General features: G+C 40.1%; 1 pseudogene; it reads left to right on the forward strand.

Annotated features, from left to right (window-relative positions):
• The first annotated feature begins 1,303 nt into the window (after positions 1-1,303).
• Positions 1,304-2,747, forward strand: LOC101535851 (protein C1orf43 homolog; annotated as a pseudogene).
• The last annotated feature ends 18,703 nt before the right edge of the window (positions 2,748-21,450 follow it).

A 21,450-nucleotide genomic window follows, 5' to 3' on the forward strand; every position in this document is an offset into this window, starting at 1 on the left:
TTGGGACTTTCCAAGAAGCCAAGGTTAAAGCAAAAGTCAGGTTATTGACATGTCCCAGAAGTGTTTCAGAAGCCCTCACCTTACTGTTGCCATCTTCTATTATCTGTGCTATCACATGTGCAATTGTCTTATTTATTATTAATTTTTTTAACAGATTTTTAGCCACTAGGCTACTGTGCCAAACCCTCTTGTGAAAATTTACATTTCTCATTCACTCAAAGACAAGATGGGGAAACCAACTCACTGCTAATTATGTTTCAAGTAAAAAATTAGAGTGGAGTTTGTCAACATGGGAGATTTATAGAAGTAGAAGATTTTTTTCAACTGGTAGAAGTGGTTTTGAAGAAAATAGTAAGAAGTTAATGAGAGAGTAACAGGAGTGGAAGAGCTGGCATTTTAAATAAGATGTTCAGGAAGGGTTGCCCTCAGAATTGGTATTCAAGAAAATCTGCGGGGAGGATAAAATGTGACTTGTGTTTATCAAGGGAAAAAGTCCAAAGCATAGTGTGTAACAAGTGTGATCACCGTACCGAGTCGCAGTGTTTGGCAGTAGTGTCATCAGCAGGCAAGGCAATCCGAGCTGAGGTAGGAGAATCGAAGTTAAAGGTTCCAGAATGAGTAAGAACCCTATTTGCAATCATATTGGCAATGACAGTGTTTTTCACAGGTGGAATTTACTGGTATTGCTACACAATTTGGTGTAAAGCACAAATGTCAGAAAGTGCAGAAAACCTACAAACGAGTCTTCACTGAGCCGAAAGTTTGTGCACAAAAGGTTTTAAAGGTCAGTTCTGGAATTTTTAGGTTCAGGATAGTAATGTGACTTAGGCAGTTAGTCCAGGAAGGTATGTGGCAAGAGTTGTAATTTTACCGCTATTAGAAATATAGTTGAATACTTAAAGCCACAAGACTGGATGAGATAACTATGGGAGATGGATACAGGTCAAAAAAATGAAGAAATCCAAAGAATTTTGGGTCTTTCTGTCAGACCACCTGCTGTACTCCAACTGTATCATAAATTTGTCCATTTTCTACCCATATGCATTTTTTGTTCTTTTCTGGAATATTTTCCTGGATTCTTTGTCTTACTGAAGTTTTGCTCATCTTCTTGGAGCCTTCTGGAACCTTCCAGCTTGACTAAGTACCAGTGCTTGGCACATTGCTTAGGATTTGAGTCTTCGCATATTTAGTACATGTATGAATTTTTAGAACAGGGGTTATTTTGCACTTTCAATTTCTCACAAATGAAGATCATTTGTTAATACCAACTGCGCAGGGTCCGGCTTGGGCTTCCCGGGTGAGGAAATGGCCAGGGTGCTCCAGGAAACCCTGGCGCCATGCTTGCTGCGGCGCTGCCTGGGCTGACCACTCAGAGTGGTGGGTTGAAACCGAGCGGTTCTGCGCAGGCTAGGGGAGGCCATGGCGTCCAGCACTAACTGGCTGTCTGGGGTGAATGTCATGCTGCTGATGGCCTACGGGAGCCTGGTGTTTATACTGCTGTTTATTTTTGTGAAGAGGCAAATCATGCGCTTTGCAATGAAATCTAGAAGGGGACCTCACGTCCCTGTGGGACACAATACCCCAGGACTTGAAGGAGGAGATTGATATTCGAATGTCCAGAGTTCAGGATATCAAGTATGAGCCCCAGCTCCTTGCAGATGATGATGCAAGACTGCTACAGCTGGAGACCAAGGGGAGCCAGAGTTGCTACAACTATCTGTATGGAATGAAAGCTCTGCACGCCATCCGTGCCTCTGAGATCCCATTTCGCACTGAAGGCCGGCATCCCGTTCCTTAATGGGCAAGCATTTCCGCTCCTACCTGCTTGATCTGCGAAACACCAGCACTCCTTTCAAGTGTGCATAAAGCCCTGATCGATACCCTGCTGGACGGCTACGAGACGGCACACTATGGAACAGGGGTCTTTGGCCTGTATGAGTACCTGCCCTATCAGGAGGCACTGAGTGAGCTGGCCACAGTGGTGAAGGCACGAATGGGACGCTCTCAGAGCTAACACCAATCAGCAGCCAAGGACCTCACCCAGTCCCCCGAAGTCGCCCCAACAACCATCCAGGTTAGGTACCTCCCCTCAAGTCAGAAGAGCAAACGTGCCAAGCACTTCCTCGAATTGAAGAGCTTTAAGGACAACCATAACACCCTGGAAAGCACTCTGTGATGGAGCCGAAGGACTCTTGCTGTAGACTGAGCCAGATGCAGTGTGCAAGACAGGCTATTCCCCGGGCCACCCCGGGGGTGTGGCTGAGCAGGCTGGGACAGATCAGCCGACACTCCCGGGCGTCCGGAGGTCATTTCCGCCCTTTGTCATAGGCATTTTCAGATCATCAATTCACTTTATTTTCCTTAGTAGCACATTTTTCTGGATTTGAATTCAGATGTCATTCTTAAATGTTTCTGTCAAAAATTCCTTAAAAATCTTTACATGGTGGGTAACAAACATCACGATACAACGCATGAAGCACCAACGCTGGAACATACACATCACGTATCGGAGTGCTGGCTCAAGTTCTGGCTGCTACTCTTCCAGTCCAGCTCCCTGTAAAGTGCTCCCGGGAGGCAATCGAAGATGACCTGAGTACGTGAGTTCTGCCACCCACATGGGAGAACCAGATGGGAACTTCTGATTCCTGGTTTCTTCCCTGCCCAGTCCCTGCTGTTGCAAGTAACTGGGCAGAGAACCACCAGATGGAAGATCTGGCACTCTGCCTTTCAAATAAAAGCCTTTAAAATATCTTGCAACCAATGTTGTGGCACAGTGGATTGTGCTAGCATTCTGTATTGGAGTGACAGTTGAAGTATTGGCTGCTCTGTTTTCTACCTAGCTTCCTGCTAATGTGCCTTGGGAAACAACAGAAGATAGTCCAAGTACTTGGGTCCCTGTCACCTGTGTAGGATCTGAATGGAATTTCTACTTCTTGGCTTCAAGTGGGGCCAGCCCTAGCGACTGTAGCCATTTGGGGAATGAACCAGCAGCTGGAAGATATCTCTCCTTTCACCATTTCTCAGCCCTTCAAATAAATATTTATTTAAAAACAAACAAACAAATACCAACTGCGCAAATGAATTCATTTGTTAGCTCACATATTGAATCTACTTATTACACAGATTCTGTGTAAAGCAAGAACAGAAGTTTTATTTGATAATTCACTATCTTATTAACTAATTATAAGGATATAGTTTTCCATGATGACAGGGAGAGCCCTATATTTAGTGCAAGGAGCCATTCCCCATCCATTTGCTCCTCAGCTTAACATTTGATTAGCCATTTGCAACTGGTTAAATGTCTTTAAGTTATTCTTTCCTATAAGAATTCATTTTTTATGATTGTATGAAATAACGCACATGAAAACACTTTGTATACTATAAAACACTATAAATGGAAGATACTAGTATTATTGGTCTTTATGCGAAGACACACATCAAGAAGCTGCTTTTGTCGCGGGTGCTGGGAGTTAAGATAAGGCGTACTTAAGATCAGAGTGAGCTGGGTTCCTACCTGCCACTTAGAGCTGATGCAGTGGATGGCAATTGAATTTCTATTACAGCAAATCTCCTTTCATTTCAAGAGCTGTAATGCTCTGACTGCTATTACATTTAATATGTTGTCAGTTACAGGCTCCAGAGTAAAGTATCGCAGTGATGTCAGATGTGGATTAAAAAGAGGTCATACTGGCTCTGAACGAAAGCCAAGGTGATGCTCATGAGGTGGATTTTGAGTTGGGACATGTTTCCTGCCTTGTGGCTGAGCAAAGTGCACTTTGAGGTGGTAAGCTGTGTTGGTCATGGGTCCCTTGCTGGAAGTCAGAACTCAAGGGCTCATAAAATTGGGGTGAAGCTAGAAGTCTGGCTTCTCTTTCACATGTGCGACAAGTAAGTATGGTCATCTAATTCTCCAGGTCTGATCTGCTTATACCCAGATTGGACATTTGCTTTCAGCAAGGCAAGCTGGGCGGACCTCCCACTTTCTTAAGCTCATTTCTCTTCGATTGGCTTCAGCAAGGATGCTCTGTATGCACTGCTCTTGGTCAGTTTCATGGAGCAAGAACATTTTCTTTTGCACATACTTTTGTGGTTGTTACAGGAGGGAAGATCTTTCTAAACATTCTAAACAATAATTGAAAATGGAAAATCTCTTCTTATACTTCTTTATTTGCACTCTACTTGCAACTAATGTATATAATAATTCAGTAATTTAAATGTTTATTTTCATGGAAGGATTTGGTTTAAGAAGAGGCTAATTGACATGGAAATATTGGTGAAAATTCTTACGTATGAAGAAAGTGAGGATTTTGTATTTAAATAAACTCCCATGTGCAAATTAAAAAATTTGCAAATCAACTACTTGCACATCAAATTGGGAGTTTTTTGGAATTCTCTTAATTACTGATTGCCAACTAATTTTTAGTTTGTTGTGTGCTCTGGTGCAACTGAATGGGAGAGAACTTGGAAACCTGGAGCAATATGGATGCAAGGTTCATGAGGTCCAATCAGTTCCAGTTAGTGGTTCTTATTTGTGACTTTCTTGCTAGGACCATGGACAAGATTCAGGCTTGGGGGACTTGAGTATAATATATTCCACAACCACTTCTTGGCTTCATACCCGGGTTCTTCACCTTAATTTGCATGTTGTTATTCTTAAGGGAAATATAACAGATGAATCATTTTAGATCTACTGATGGCTTATTTCTGTGACGCTCAATGAAAGGAAAAATTAAATAAATGCTAATAGTAAGAACCAGACATAGCTAAGACATACCACGTAACTTTGTGACTAAATTCAATTCCAGGCTTCAGGTTTTAGAAAGATTAGAGACATCTGTAAGTAAAACAAAAATGTTGGAAGGAAAATTTATTGTATCTTTTCATTTTCATAATGTATTTACAATACTGGAGAAATCTTTTGGTTTTTGATATTTTTGAAAATAAAACAAAAAACAAAGCATTCAGATATAATGCCCTTATTCATATTAACAGTAGTTTATTTCTATACTAGCTCCAGAATTGTCTATTTGTCTTCTTCCATGATTGTTAAACCAAAGCTGGTAACTGGTATTCAAATACACTAACATTTCAATGAAATATTCACATGTATTTTGCCTCAGGTGAATATGTAGCAAAGCTAATAACTATTTCCTTTTAAATATTTCACAATCCCAAAGGTCTCTATTAACATTCTCTGTCCTTAATGCTGTGTATAAACAAATAATGCTTTTTAAATTGGTTTTCTATTGCATATGTTTTACTTTTGAAGTACCATAGGCTGTAGGAGCATCTTGCTGTGTCTCTTTCTCTCTGAACATGTACTTGACTTTAATATGTCATTAAAAAATAAGCATAGCTTATATGTAATAGTACAGCAATAGTTATTTCCAAACAGCATTCTCAGTGTTTTATAAATATCAAAGCAATTTGATCTTACAATTTGCATGTAGGGGCACACTTAAATAACAGACTGATGTACTAAGGACTGCTTATGAAAGACTGTATTATTGCAATAATGGGGAAAATCAGTTGAGGGTGTGGAAATTTGGGAGAGTGGGGAAAATCCCAGACTCTATGGAATTGTACCATAAAATTCAAAATTAAAAAAATGTAAAAAAATCCATTAAGGTAAATAATTCTTAATCCTTGCTTAACATTAGTGTACCCAGCAGTAAAAGTATGGGCTGAGGTACAGGGTGAAAAAGAGAACCTCAAGTTGCCCAGATTTTAAGAAGGCAAAGCTGGGATTTGAACCTAGATGGAGACGCTTTCTATTTAGTGCTAATAGCACACTGATGTAATTTATTGTCCAAGCTAGTACACACTTGAAAGCCAAGGGTGGCAATATACTTTACTTTGTAACTACAGTATGATTACAGTCTCTGAGTAAAACAACACACTGAAAATGCATTAGACTTAGGAAATATGGTATATCTTTCCTTGGATATGGCTACAACTGGATTAATCACCAAAAGATGATTGATGCTTAGTCATGAAAATTGAAACAGACTAAAAAATTTGGAGACTGTATTATTAAGGAAACATTTTCTAATATATTTGGATGCTGTATGCACTTTTAATAAGAAGAGTATATAAGGATTATAGAAAGGGTGAAAAAATATGAAATAATATAATGATGAAACATTTCATCTATGTGCTATATATTGAAATTATCTTATCAATTACCTTATTAATTATCTCCATAGGTATAGGTAACCAAATCACTGACTATTTTTTTGAGAGCAGAATCAGAGACATAATTCTCCCTCAGTGGCTTTTTGTGTTAATTGGGATAGAGCATTTTGGCCAATATGATGTGTTAATAAAAGGCAGTGAGAAAGAAATTGAGTTAACAGTGTTAGGTACAATATTACAGTAAAGGAAAGGTGTGTGTGATAGTTGGTTTCTTACGGATGTGACTCACTTGTGGCTTTCACTTCATCAATGGGTGTCACATAATATTTACCTATGATAAATCTGAGGAGTATGTTCATTGCAAAAGCTACTGTTTAATTTGGATGATTTATTTGGGGGAAATCCAAATTAGGATGTATTATCTGAAGATTTCTTTAGCTAGTGTGCTAAAGATATTTTTGGAGAGGACACCTGGGGTAATGAGATGTCGCTAGGCAGGCTAATGCAGGAGGTGAGGAAGAGTCAGTGACAGACTCCACCTGCTTCTGATGGCTGAAGCTTCATCCTGGAGTCCTGAGTGGCCTTCTTCCTAACCTGTTATACCATGCTTTTTGATTACAAAGGAACCCTGCTGTTCCTTGGCCTTGGTTATTGTGATACAGGCAGCAGAAACTGCCCGGTGCTGGGCGGTAGTTAAAGCTCTGAATGCAGCAGTGATGATGGGTCAAGCTACAGTTGCAGATTCAGTTCTGGTTGCCCATATGTGCTTATCCCCAAAGATCTTGGTCACTTGGTGGTTCATATTTTGACTTTCAATGACTTATATCTGTCACGAATAAATGAACTTCAGGAAGCCTTTTCTGATTTTCCTTATATTTCTCTTTACATCTTCTGGATGGCTGCTGCCAACTTTTTGGCCACTGAGGCAAGTTTCTAACAATTGAGTACACTCAGCATTTTAGTATTTGTTCTTATGCTGGCAAACAGCAGCATTCCAGATCCTCTGTTTGTACCCTGTAGTTTATACATCACAGTTCCTAGATAAATTTGTTTATATATACCTCATGGGATATTTTTCTGTTTGCATTTGACCACAAAAAGTATGATTCTCTCTCTTTTAAAAAAAGATTTATTTATTTTTACTGCAAAGTCAGATATACACAAAGGAGGAGAGACAGAGAAAAAAATCTTCTGTCCGATAATTCACTCCCCAAGTGACTGCAAGGGCCGGAGCTGTGCTGATCCAAAGCCAGGAACCAGAAACTTCGTTCGGATCTCCCATGCGGGTGCAGGGTCCCAAGGCTTTGGGGCATCTTTGACTGCTTTGCGAGGCCACAAGCAGGGAGCTGGATGGGAAGCAGGGCTGCCGGGATTAGAACTGGCATCCATATGGGATACTGGCGTGTTCGAAGTGAAGACTTTAGCCTCTAGGCCACTCACCTCTAGGCCACTGCACAAAAATGTATGATTCTTTTTACAGTTTATCAGCGAGGCCATATTTAGGCGTTGTAAGTATGCATATGAACTATCCTACCTAGAGTGTGGGTCAGAGATGCAAACTGTGTTTACCAGTTTCTGTCACTGGACTCATCACTATTTGCTGACAAACTGTTACACCATAAGTGTGTGTTTTAAACAGGTCTATTACAAATTAAGCTGTCTTAGAGGCATGCCAAATAATCCAGGAAGCCCGATCTCGCTTTAGTAACTATGGCGTGAAATGTTCACTTTTGAAATGAAATTTGTATTTCCATGACTCTAGGTAGGGAACTCCTTCCATGACTCAGCCCAGATATTTTAAAACAGAAATGAAGGAAGAGAAAGGAGGTGGAGGAGGAGTGGGAAGAAGAGGAAGAGGAGTGGGAAGAAGAAGCCAAAGAAGCAGCAGACGATGACAAGACATTCTGCACGTGGATTAAGGAAATGATTGACATACCAAAAGTGGAACAGAAATGTCCAAAGTGGTTTCAAAAATATAAATTTCTAACAGATGAATTTCATAAGACAAGCTCATTCGTAACCCAAAGTTTGTGGCTGTATGTTGCCTATACCGTATTTGTTGCACTTTCTTGGTTTTCATTCTTAGCATTCAGATTGCTATGTTTTTCTTTAGAAACATAGATTCTGGGTCACAAAATCCAGAGTAATTATTACAAATATAAATTTGAAAGCCTGAAAAAATGCGAAGTCTGCGTTTGTAAGCTGTCCAGAGCCTAAGATTCCTCTCTTGCCTGGAAGTTCTTTTAGTTCAGAGATTGTGCCTGATTTCATGCTGACCACCACATCCCTAGGATAATGTCCAGCACACACGAACTCAAAATATTGGTTAAATACGTCATGTACAAATGATTTTTGTTGTAATTATGTGAATGTAATGCCTGTAATTTTAATATGAAATTATTTTGCAAAAATATTTTATTCTAGACTCATAATAATCTAATAAAATTTATTAGTATTTGTATCTTATTTTTAAAGGGAGGATACTTTCAGCCAGTTTATAAACTATAAAAATGAGGATTTCAGCCTCATTTTTATTTTTGAGTCTATTATTCACAAATTATTGAATTTCTATGGAATCCTGTGACATTGTTTTAATGTATTTGTAAGAGAATTCAAATAATAATTCTTTTTAGTGATTTCTGTCATTTTAATTTGAAATAATTGTGGATTTTATCTTCAATCCGTGGCACAAAATCCAATATTCATTATATAAATGTAAATGAGAGGATAATCGAATCAAAATTATAAAATGTAATGACATGTTATAGAGTCTTTATAAAACAATTTGTACTCCTATGTGTAAGCTGAATAGATAAATTAAACAATATCAAGTAAAAAGCCTTTGGCCTTTAAGTGACATGACACAGATAATTCCCAAACGAGAAGAAAATTCGTATAGAATCTGTATGAAGGACTTTGTGATCCTCTGGAAATACTCTACCTTCAAGACTGACACTGAGTGGCCACCTGGATCTTTGTCTGTAATGGTGTTGAGCAGTGATTTGCAACAAGAGGCTCTACTCACTACCTGTTATGCACTTCTTCCTTGGGTAATCCACAGGCTAAACTCTGAACCCCCCTCCCCAGGCAACAATACACTTGAACTGTGGATTGCCATTCAATCAGAACTGAATGCTTACTGCAAACATCTTTTGGCCTTTGGAAGATGTCACCTTTAGAGCCCGGTTGGTGGCTCAATAGTTAAATCTTCACTTGCATGTTCCGGCTTTCCATATGGGTGCCAGTTCATGTCCTAGCTGCTCTACTTCCCATCCAGCTTCCTGCTCATACCCTGGGAAAGCAGACGAGGATGGCCCAAAGCCTTGGAATCCTGAACCTGCATGGGAGACCCAGAAGCTCCTGGCTCCTGGTTTTAGATCGGCTTAGCTCTGACTGTTGTGGACATTTGGGGAGTGAACCAGGGGATGGAGGATCTTTCTCTCTGGAATTCTCTATAAATGTGACCTGCCTTTTCCATAAAAATAAATACATCTTTTTTTTTAAAGAAAATAAAACTTAATGCCGCATTCCCTGGTTTTCAACTTGCTTGCTGAAGCAAAACTTCCTTTTAAAGCATTTTGATTAACCTAGAGAGGACAGAGTTTATTCCTTCCATTGGTACAGTTCCAAGAAAACAGCCACACTTCTTCAGTTCCTTCTTTTCCCTCAGCCCCTCTCCTCCACGCTCCTCTTTTCATCAGTTTTTGCAGATGAGATTTTAATCCATTACATATTCACAGGCTTAATTTGCCAGTAACCATGATATTCAAAAAATAATAATTAGTAAGACCACAGTTCCACTGAGTCCAAACATGGGCGAACACTGACAATCATAATCAGACACTGACCATTTCATTCCTAAACTTTGTTTTTTCATTCTGCATTAGCTGCTACACAGCAGAGAGCACATTTTCTATCTGTCTTTCTGGGACTGACCTATTTGCAATCATTTTGTTGCAAAAAGGAGAATTTCTTCTTCTTCTTTTAAAAGATTTATGTATTTTTATTGCAAAGTCAGATATACAGAGAGGAGAGACAGAGAGGAAGATCTTTCATCCACTGAACCACTCCACAAGTGGTTGCAGTGGCCGGAGCTGAACCTATCCAAAGTCAGGAACCAGGAGCTTCTTCCAAATCTCCCACGTGGGTGCAGGATCCCAAGGCTTTGGGCTGTCTTCCACAGCTTTCCCAGGCAATAGGCAGGGAAGTGGATCGGAAGTGGAGCAGCCGGGACACAAACTGGTGACCATATGGGATCCTGTCACTAGTCTGTTGTGCCAGATCTGAATTTCATTCTTTTTATGACTGAATATTATACCATAGTGTATACAGACATCTGAGTTGATTCCATATCTTCACTTTTGTGACTTGAGCTGCAGTGAACATGGAGTAAATTAACCCCATCTTATACTGGTTTCATTGCATTTGGGTACATTTCCAGGAATAGGATGGCTGGCCTACATGTGCATCTCGTTTTAGATCTCCGAGGAATCAGAAAACTTCCTTTTTACTCTAAATTCCTTTCTGATTATTTTTTGTGCATAAATTCATCTAGAAGATAAGAGGAATCCTTCTATCTCTATAAGTACAGTAACTGCTTTGAGCATGAGCATAAGATCTGGAAAGATTACTTTGAATATCTACAAATGGTGAACAAACACATGGAAAGTTACTTAATATCATTAACCACCAGAGATGTTTCACTGCCCACCTACTAGAACCACTATAATCAAAGTCATCAGAAAATAACAAACACTCTTGAGGATGTGGAGGAATTGGGTCTTATACACTGCTGGTGGGGATGAGACCTCATTAGAGCAGTTAATATATCCCCATTACCATTTGAATTATAATGCAGTTAACTGGAAAGGACACTTGAGTCCACATTATGATCCCTGATTGAAACACTGTCTCACTTCTATTTACTCATCTTTATGTCGACACTTCAATACTCTCGCTTTTATGGAACACCCCTTAACTTGTGTGACTAAACGTCAAAGGAAGTTTTCACTTCTGAATAAAAATTTTATGACATTAATGGTTTCAGATTCCCTCCTCAGCAGTAAGCTGAAACTCTCAAATTGCCAATAAAATCAGGGAGTGCCTAATCAGATGTAATGGTCTGGCACTCAATTGATTGCCTTAATCAGTGGCCTGATTCATCAGCGGCAGGGAGCTGTGGGCTACTGCATCATATCACCACATCACATCACACGACATCATCTAAATGATTCCATGTGGACTATGACAAATATTCAAAAGAACTGGAAATTTTTTCAAATGCAGAAACTTGTGTGGAAGAACTAAATCTTCATGTATTTGAAATAGCCGTATTATGGCATATCTATACAGGTTTCAGGTAAGATGCAAAATCATGTGAAGGCAAACACAGTTCTGAGTTGGATTATCTGAACTGACAAAGAGAGATATACTTTCAAAATTATATTAATTAGTCTCTATTTACTAAGCATCTTTGTTGTGATATTTATTATCCATTCATGATTTTTAAGATCTGGACAAGAAGATAAAAATCTTGTGTCATAAGAAAGGAAATAAAAGATATTTTGATATTAAAAATGATTCATCAGCCTGGCGTGGTGGTCTAGCGACTAAAGTCCTCGCCTTGAATGTGCCAGGATCCCATACGGACGCCAGTTCTAATCCCGGATGCTCCACTTCCCAGCCAGCTCTCTGCTTGTGGCCTGGAAAAGCAGTATAGGACGGCCCAAAGCCTTGGGACCCTGCACCCGTGTGGGAGACCTGGCGGAAGTTCCTGGTTCCTGGCTTCAGATAAGCGCAGCATCAGTTGTTGCGGTCACTTGGGGAGTGAATCATCGAATGGAAGATCTTTCTTGCTGTCTCTCCTCCTCTCTGTATATCTGACTTCACAATAGAAATAAATGAATCTTTGTTTTAATATTCATTTATTCATTAATTACATTGTATTACATGACACAATTTCATAGGTACTGGGATTCCACCCCCCTTTACCCCAAACCCTTCCCCCATGGTGAATTCCTTCACCTTGATGCATAACCACAGCTCAAGTTCTGTTGAGATTCCCTAATTACAAGCTCACACCATACAGAGTCCAGCATCCCACTTGTCCAGTTCAAGTTCAACGGCCTCTTAGGGAGGCCTTCTCAGGTTTGAAGGCAGAGCCAGCAGAGTGTCACCTCAATCAATTAGAAGCTCCAACATATCATCAGCAACAGTCCAGGTATGATGAGGCTGGTGCAGAGTCCACTGATTGACATAGCCCATCTTAGAGTTTCCCCTTGTCCAGTTTTCCGCTGGAAGCATATAGCTGAGGTGGTTGATTGATCTACTCCATTTTCCATCTTTTCTTAGTTAATGCTTTGATTCCTCCATTTTGTTCAGGGGAATCCCCTAAGAAACTTTGAGGCAATTCCCAGTCCAGGCTCCTACATGCACTACTAGTAAGCACAGTGCCTGCCACCGTCCATCACTCCGATCAGCTGGGGGTTTTAACCCCTAGGTTGGTTTTATTCTGAGCCCCGACCTCCATTGGAACCAATGAGCATCGCAGCTCTCCCCGGCTCTGCCCATCACACTCTCGTCCCCCACCTAAACCAGTGGGAGGAGTGCTGGTCGGGTGTTGCACTCCCTACTGGCACAGGCCATTTCACCTTGGCATTTTGTGTTTTGTACTTTTTTTTTTTATCACAACCAAACCCGGCCAGGCCCCCACACAGTTCCAGCATTTGGGCTTGCCAGTGGATGACGTGAACTGACTCAGCCTGGTGTGCCCCAATCCGAGCCAAGTGTATGCCAGTGGGTCACATTCCAAAGCCTCTTCTGGGTTGTTTACCTCCATGCTTCCTGCGTTTATTTGTAGGGTCAGTGTCCTGTCAGAGGAACTGTTCAGGTTCCTCCATCCGACTCCTTCCTGGTGTCAGGCTTCACACATACCAGCAGGTCCTTCGGCCAACTCCACTCTTCAACCCATTCTGGTTCCTGCTGTTGAGCGTTTCAGCCCAGCCACGGCTCATCCATACCCACGTATATCTCATATATGGCTCAGTTGGGGTTGAGGCCTAGCCGAGCCCATCCCACATCTATCCCGGTCCTCCAGAGCACCAAACTGTGCTGCGGTCTAATCCGGCATGGTGCGTCAAGTCCGAATCGATATTTGTGCCAAGGGATTACAACTGTGACCTGACCAGAACTCAGCCCCCTTCCAGTTCCTGCGCCCCTTAGTGGTAGGCTCCACGCAGCCAAGGCCTCCCCCACGCTCCCCAACCAGGCCTGTTGCCAGCCAGTGTTAAGTATGCCAGAGGTTGCTCTGGGTCAGCCCAGCACGACCCATAGATTGTCATGCCTCCTGCACAGACTCCACCGGCCCTTCTAAACCGTCCAATGGGGTCAGAGTTTCCAGGGGATTGGTCCACGCATGCCTCACACATTCTAGCCCCGAGTATGGTTCTCGAATGCCAGTCAATGTCATAGTCCTGCCTTCTGTGACCCCTCTGCTGATCCCTCATCCTATCAGGTAATGGGGTATCCTGCTAGACAAGCCCGGAATTTTGCCTTTTGAGTGAACTGATGTTGGCAATCGGCACTATAAAGTGAATACAGGTTCTTCAGAAGAAGATTAAATGCCATTGAAAATCTTAAGGACTAATACACATTCTCAGAGTACTGTGGGTTCAGCATGGAGCGACTCATGCAGCATATCAAAGAAACCAAATTCCAGAACTTCCTGGCAGGGCGGCCAGCAGGCACAGACTGACGCCAAATGGCGCACTGGCCGCCTGAGAGCCTCTCACCCCATGTACGTATGTACATGATGGAAAGCTTGGCTGTGTTAGGCTGGAATCGTGGGGGGAACCCAAGTACCTGGGCCGCATGGCTGCCCGGGGTCAAGCTGCTCAGGCCCCCGCCTGGATCCTGCTAGCTTCTCCCCCACTCCAGCTGCATGGTGCGCTGGGGCATTCCCAATCCGCTCCTCAGGGTCCCAGGACAACCTCCCCACACCCAAAAGGAGGCCATCAAACCAGGACCCCTGCAAATCAGGAAGCTGCTCGAGAGCCTCTCACCCCACGTACGTACGTACGTGGTGGAAAGCTTGGCTATGTTAGGCTGGAATCGTGGCGGGGACCCAAGTACCCAGGCCACATGGCTGCCCGGGGTCAAGCCGCCGAAATAAATGAATCTTTAAAAAAAATGATTCATCTGCTAAACTATTAATTCTTTTTACGTAGTAACATTTCAGGCAGTGAAATGAAAAGAGAAGATAAGAGATGAAAAGACATTTTACTTTTCTCATCCATTGGGTGTAGAGTATAAAACTCATCAGAAATGGAAAAGATAGTACTGTGTTTTTATGGAAGTATGGTGTTCCCTAAAGGGAGTATTTCTTGTATTTTCTGTAATATGGGAAGTCTAGTCTCTGAAGGCCAGTTTTCAGCCTTGAACACAATACTTCTTACTACCTGTAGGGGCAGGATTGTATTGTCTGTGAAATGTTTTGCTTGTTTCAAATCATTTGCATTCTATTGCAGTTCTTTCTTCTTGAAAAGGCCACCACAATGATATGATTGGCACAAAATTCTTCCTGACTCCCAGGTTGTCACACATGGTTTACTGTTTCATCCTAATGTTGGTGAGTTCAGGTTGCAAACACAGTCTTAGTAATCAGGTAAGAAACATTGTTTTCCTAATGTCAGCATCTGTGTAATTTAGGCCAAGAGGCTGGCCCTTCTTTGGGCTTCTGATCTGCAAAGTTAGGGTTATAACCCATCACTAATGTCCTCTGGATTCTTTCTCTCTTTCTTTCTTTCTTTCTTTCTTTCTTTCTTTCTTTCTTTCTTTCTTTCTTTCTTTCTTCCTTCCTTCCTTCCTTCCTTCCTTCCTTCCTTCCTTCCTTCCTCTCTCTCTCTCTCTCTCTCTCTTCCTTTCTTCCTTTTTTTTTAAGAAGTGGTAGTCAGTTATCACTGAAATTTATGTTCTGCCAAACTTCAGCACAATCATACTTCTTCGTAATCTTGAGCTTCTGATATAAAACTGTTGGGGCCATTCCTCACAGGAATGCTTACTCAGACAAGCTCGTATTTCTGTATTGTTAAGGTTACCTCACTTGTTGTAAATACTAGGATAACAAAATAATGATATAGTTCCTGCAAATAACGTTTAGCATCAGCAGTTATAGTTGTTGTAACATTAGCTGAAGGTGTAAAGTTAATAACTAGATCATTGTTTTTATGAGCATCTCTGGGGTGTGGAATATACAGCAGAGAGGAATGTCAGAGCTCTCATTACTCATTTTAATTACTGTTATATCCAGCTAATGTAAACTGGGTCATTTTCTCATCACGTTTTGTGGGAATTGTTCCTCGATCCCCATGAGCTTACTTGTAAACAGTAGATTGCATCTGTACTATAAAGTAGAGATCATGACTATTAAAATGGCGCCATCATTTCGAGAATGATGGTCGAGAAAAGCAAACATACCATCTATTTGTCCTTTGCCTTCACTACCAGATACTGTTGCTTGACAAATTCTATTTGCTTCTTATAACTTCCTCATGTTTGGATTCCCATTTCAATCATTCTGTACTAGAAATGTCTTATATTTCATTTGGTGGAATGATCTGAAAAAGTAGTCTGTGAGTTTACATCCCTTTTAAACAATTTGCCCTAGATATTAACTCATGTATACCACCATGCTCAATTCAGTTTTTCCAATTCCATTAAATCTAACCATTCAAATAATCAGCCAACCCTTGTATGTATCAGTTTCTGCCTGTGAACAGGTAAAGGGGGTGTAGGATAAACAAGAAAATGAATCTTGCGTTCAAGGTAGTTATGGGCTTAATATGAAACAAATGGAAAACAATAAGATTAAGGCTTTAACAAGTTATGCCTCGAATGATATTTCTATTTTTTACAATTTATTTCTTGAAAGGTAGAATGAGAGAGAGACAGAGAGAGAGAGAAAGAGAGAGAGAGAGAGAGAGAGAGAGAGAGAGAGAGAGAGAGAGATAAAGATGTAAAAAGACCCCCACTTATCATATTATACAAAAATCAGCTCTAAATTGATCAAGGACTTAAATCCGTACCAAGAAACCATCAAACCATTAGAGGAAAACATAGAAAGAACTCTTCAAGACATAGGCATTGGTAAAGACTTGTTGGGAAAGTCACCCAAAGCACAATGGGCAAAACCAAAATAAACAAATAGACTACGTCAAGCTCAGAAGCTTCTGTTCAGCAAAGCTGATAACCAACAAAGTGAAGAAACAACCAATGGAATGGGAGAAAATCTTTGCACAGTTACAACCAATAGGAGACTAATATCCAGGATTTACAAAGAGCCTCAGAAATTCAATGACAGTAAAACAAACATCCCTGTGAAGAAATGGGTGAAGGAAATGACCAGGCATTTTTCAAAGCAACGAATTCAAATGCTGAGACATATGAAAATACTTTCAGTCTCCCTTGCTGTCAGGAAAATACAAATGAAAACCACATTGAGGTTCCACCTAACTCCAGTCAGGTTGCCCTACATTCAGAACTCCACCAATAATACCTACTGGCATGAATGTGGGGAAAAAGGTACCCTCCTTCACTGTTGGTGGGAGTGTAGGCTAATAAAATCATTATGGAAATCAGTATGGACAGTGCTAAGAGAACAGTAAATTGATCTGCGGTATGACCCAGCTATCCTGCTTCTGGGAATATATCCAAGGGAAATGAAATGTGCATATGAGAAAGGAATCTGTAGTCCTAATCATGGCAGCAGAAGCTACAACAGCAAAGGCATGGAAACAATCCAGATGCCCGTCCAAACAGGAGTGAATAAAGAAACTGTGGTACATCTACTCCATGGAATACTACTCAGCTTTTTAAAAGAGTGAAATTCTACCATTTGCAACCACATGGTCCCAAATAGAGACCATAATGCTCAGTGAAATAAGTCAATCTCCAAAGGACAAATATCATATATTGCCTCTGATATAAGGCAAACTTTATGCAAAATACAAGATTTATAGCGCTTTCAATACTGTTTTAGCACATCTCATGGGTTTTGATATTTTTGTTTTTATTTTAATTCATTCTAAAAAGTTTTTTTCTTATTAATTTCACTGACTTATAGGTCATTCAGTAGCATTATTTTCAACAATCAGGTTTCTGAATTTCTCTTTCATTTCTTCTTAGGTCATTCAGTACCGCGTTATTGACTCCATGTTGTAATTTTTCTATTTTGTCTTCCTGTTGTTGATTTCATTTGAGGGGGTGTATAGTAGCTATGTAATAGAGACTATTATAACCATCTGTGAAGATACAATGCAGTGTGTTTCTCTACTTCCAAATCAACGATGGACTCCCAATAAAACTGTTACCTATACCTTGACGATAGGATGCTGGGCTCTCCACCATTGTCTATACTTGTCTATACTTGTTCAGGACACACTTAAATATCAGAATGATGGACTTATATCTGTTTATGAAGGACTATACTATCGTAGTGATATAGGGGAAATCAGTGGGGAGGAGGGGATTACAGGAGGGAGGAGAGGGACAAGGGAAATTCCAGAGCCTATGGAGCTGTACCATAAAATAATAAAATAAGCAAATTTAGAAAAGGGCACTCCAAATTGTAAGAAAAAGATGCATAAATAAATTTTGCAGATTTCACAAAGTGAAACAACAACAACAATAAGACATATACTTATATATTTTCTTAATTTAAAAAGGTAAGTATTGTTCAGGGAAAATTTTTCTTCCTTTCTCCTTTGCTATGGAATCTGAAGTTGTTTACGCCAAATTTGTGATTGTAGTAACTTTTGAGAAACAATATTAAGGAAGGGCATAGGGAAGCTTTTCTTTTTATCCAATAAGATTCATTCTAAAAACACTTAAGGTATGTTGCTATCTACTAAATTAAGACAAGATTAAATTGAGATTACAGAGAATATAACAATGGGATATATGACCTATTCATAGCATGTTGGTAATGCTATGACTCATGAGAACATTTTTAAAAATCCAGATGAGAATTGAAGCCCACAAAGTCCCCTGCTGGAAAAAATATTAGTTTTCATGCATAAAGAAAACTGGATGCTTCTAAATGTTACCTTATTTGACATAAGATAGTCAATGTTCCAGAGTCTAGTATTAAATTTCATGATTTTAAAGTTCCAAGCTTCTTTGTTCCTGAATTTGTGATCTTGGGAAATTGAGATTGCTCATTAAATTGTACATTAAAAAACAAAATATAAGGAGTGGCTGTTTTACAAGATCATTGAAAGAACTCAGCTCAGCTTCAGAGAAAGAGTTGGGTTGTGAGAATTAATCATCAAAATGTCATCAAAACTGCTAAATATTCAATAAAATTATAGTTACTCACAAACAAACATATATAATATTTTAAAGGATTATTTATTTGAAAGACAAGTAAAGAGTGAGGGAAGGATAGGAAAAGAGAAAGAAATCTCCCATCTGTTGGCTCAAACCCTGGATGATCACAGTGGCCAAGGGTGGGCCAAGATCAAGCCTGGAGCCTGGAAATCCATCTGGGTTTCCCACAGGAGAGGCAGGGGTCTAGGTGTCGTTGGAGGATGCAATTACCCAAATTCTCTTTTTCCACTGGGTGTTTCCTGTCCATGTGCAATGAGGTGCACTGAGAGGGAAGAATGTGTAAAGCAGAAATAGTTAATTGAAAGAAAACAACGTGAGCAAAAGTCAAAGGCAAAGCTCCTAGTAGTGCTGAGAACTTCAACTGCTTATGGTTGGTCCAGGAGAGGGATGGTGTTGGCTGGTTAAATATGCTGACAGAAAAGGCAAAACTTTCCTCCAAGATGCATAAAATCCAGGCCACCAAAGCAGCATAGAAATCCTTGATTACAAAGTCAAGCACATGACATCAACATCTTTTGCCGAAGCTGACTGCTAGATTTATCTCCTGGCAATGGGAGAGCAGCCTGCTTGTCCCTGTCTCCCTATGCGCTAGTCTCCTTTTCTCACAAACATTTGGGCCATTTTCTGCTACTTTCCAAAGATCATCAGTGGGGAGCTGGATCAGAAGTAGGGTAGCCAGCCCTAGAACCAGCACTGTTACATAAGATGCTGGCATTACAGGCTAGAAATTAAAATCTTCCACCATAATTCTGCCCTACAACATACCTAAATATGTTCAGATAAGATGACCCAATGACAAAAGTTCATTCCTTACTTACCAAACTTAAAATTAGATTATTATGTCAGATTGCTTTTATTATATTTCAAATAAAGATTTGCGATGTAAAGTACTTTAAAATATTAGGCCATTAAAAGTAAGAGCCTATGTTTTAATGATTTGACCTTTTGATTTGCTGTTTCTTCATATAGTTCTGTATGTATATGTATACATATGTTTAAAGACTTATTTTTTCAGTAAGCAGAGTTGGCAAGGATTGGGAAGGAATGAGAGAGAGAGAGAGAGAGAGAGAGAGAGAGAGAGAGGCGGAAGGAGAGTGTAAGAGAGGCATTGTTTTCCCAGGTGCGTTACCAGGTAACTGAAGCAGACATGAGCAGTTTTTTCCTGGTAATGCAGATGCCAAGGAGCTGTCTTGATGGCTCAGGTAATTGGGTTCCTCACACTCATGTGGCATGCATGCATTGAGTTGTTGGATCTGATTAAAGCCAGAAGCCAGGAGACTCTTGTTCTCCCACATGGATGCAGGGGCCCAGCCTCTCAGGCCATGTTCTGCAGCTTTCCCAGGCATTTTAGCAGTTCTCTGCTGGCATATGAACTGGTGCTCATATGGAATGCTGTGTTGCTGGCAGTGGCATCGTTTGTTATGCCACAATACTACCCCAGAAAATCGATTCTTCAGTTTCAGTTTTATCTTTTCTTCACAACTGGGTTGAAATAACTGCTTCCTCTTTCAAAGCATTTTTACAAGGCTCAGATAATTGTGCTTTATTTGGAAAATTGGAATCTTTTGCTTATTTATTAAACAAACACAATTTTTTCCTTCACATGAGAAAAAGACTCAATACAATATGGACTTAGAGTTTATGAAATTCTGTAAAGAACATAAGATGTACTTGGATTTATGTTAGTACTTCTCTTCATATGCATCATTTAAAATGTTTTTAAGTCAGAAGTATTTAACAAGCAAACACATGCTCACACAAAAGTTAATAAAATTAAAGCTATGCTAGTGACGCCAAGCCTACTGACATAATGTTGAGCATTTTATTTTTGGCCATAAATAATCGTGTGGTATACACCAAACAATGTGCAGTAAAACTTGCAAAGGTTGGTTTATTATCTTAGCATTAGGTCATGTTTGCTGTATTTTTAAAATCAAAACATTAGGAGATATTCATAACAGAGAAGCACAATTTTACTCAAGTATATTTGTGGCCATAGTGTACCAGACAAAAATAGTCTTAGCTGGAATATATTGATAGTTGACCAGTTGATTCTTAGGGATAGTTTTATATTTTGAAGAATGAAATGTGAGGTAAGGCATCAAAATTCAATAAAAAATGGAGGGATATGTTGTTAAATGCTTTAGCGCTAGTATTCCATTTCTACAACTAGAATGAAATATTGGAGGCAGGTTACTTTGTGAAGAAGGTGCTTATTTTGGGCTCATAGTTCTTGGGCTCACAGCTCCAAAACTGAGCCGGCTCCATGTTTTAGCATATTGTGGTGCCTTTATATGCATTTATGTAACACAAGCACACAACACATATATGCACATGTATTGATATGTTTACATAAACACATGCAGACATAAAATATTTCAAGGTCTTTGAATTTAATTAGAGGACAAGTTACAGTTGCCTACATAGTGTCATGAGCCATGAGGAAAAACATGTCTTTAGTTTAATAGTAGTAATGCAAAAATAGTGAGGCACCAGGCCCATTATTAGCTGGAGATCAACTCTTGGCGACAGCAAATTAGAAACAGACTTTCTTACCAAGGTATAGTGCCTGACAGAATGAGCTCATTTGAAGCCAACTACTCCAGCAGTGAGAAGGTTGATTCAGTGTGTTCTCACAATTCCTGATTGCATGGTGGGGCCTAAGACTATGGAAGACATTTGAACCTGGCCCTTGAACCTCCTCACAACATGAGTTGTTATTTCATTTTATTATTGACTGATATAATGAGAACAGATTTTATGTGTTCCATATGTACAGCTCTAAGAAGATACAGCTCTCCCGCTCCCTGCTCTCACTCTCAATATGCTGTGGACATTCTGTGAAGGCTGAGGTTTCAGCTCTGGCCATGACTGTGACTCTAGGGCCAGCTATGGCTATGGCCAGGCCCTGATTGCCATGGCTACCATCAT

Source organism: Ochotona princeps, chromosome 3, assembly GCF_030435755.1.
Source record: "Ochotona princeps isolate mOchPri1 chromosome 3, mOchPri1.hap1, whole genome shotgun sequence".
Classification (NCBI taxonomy): Eukaryota; Metazoa; Chordata; class Mammalia; order Lagomorpha; family Ochotonidae; genus Ochotona; species Ochotona princeps.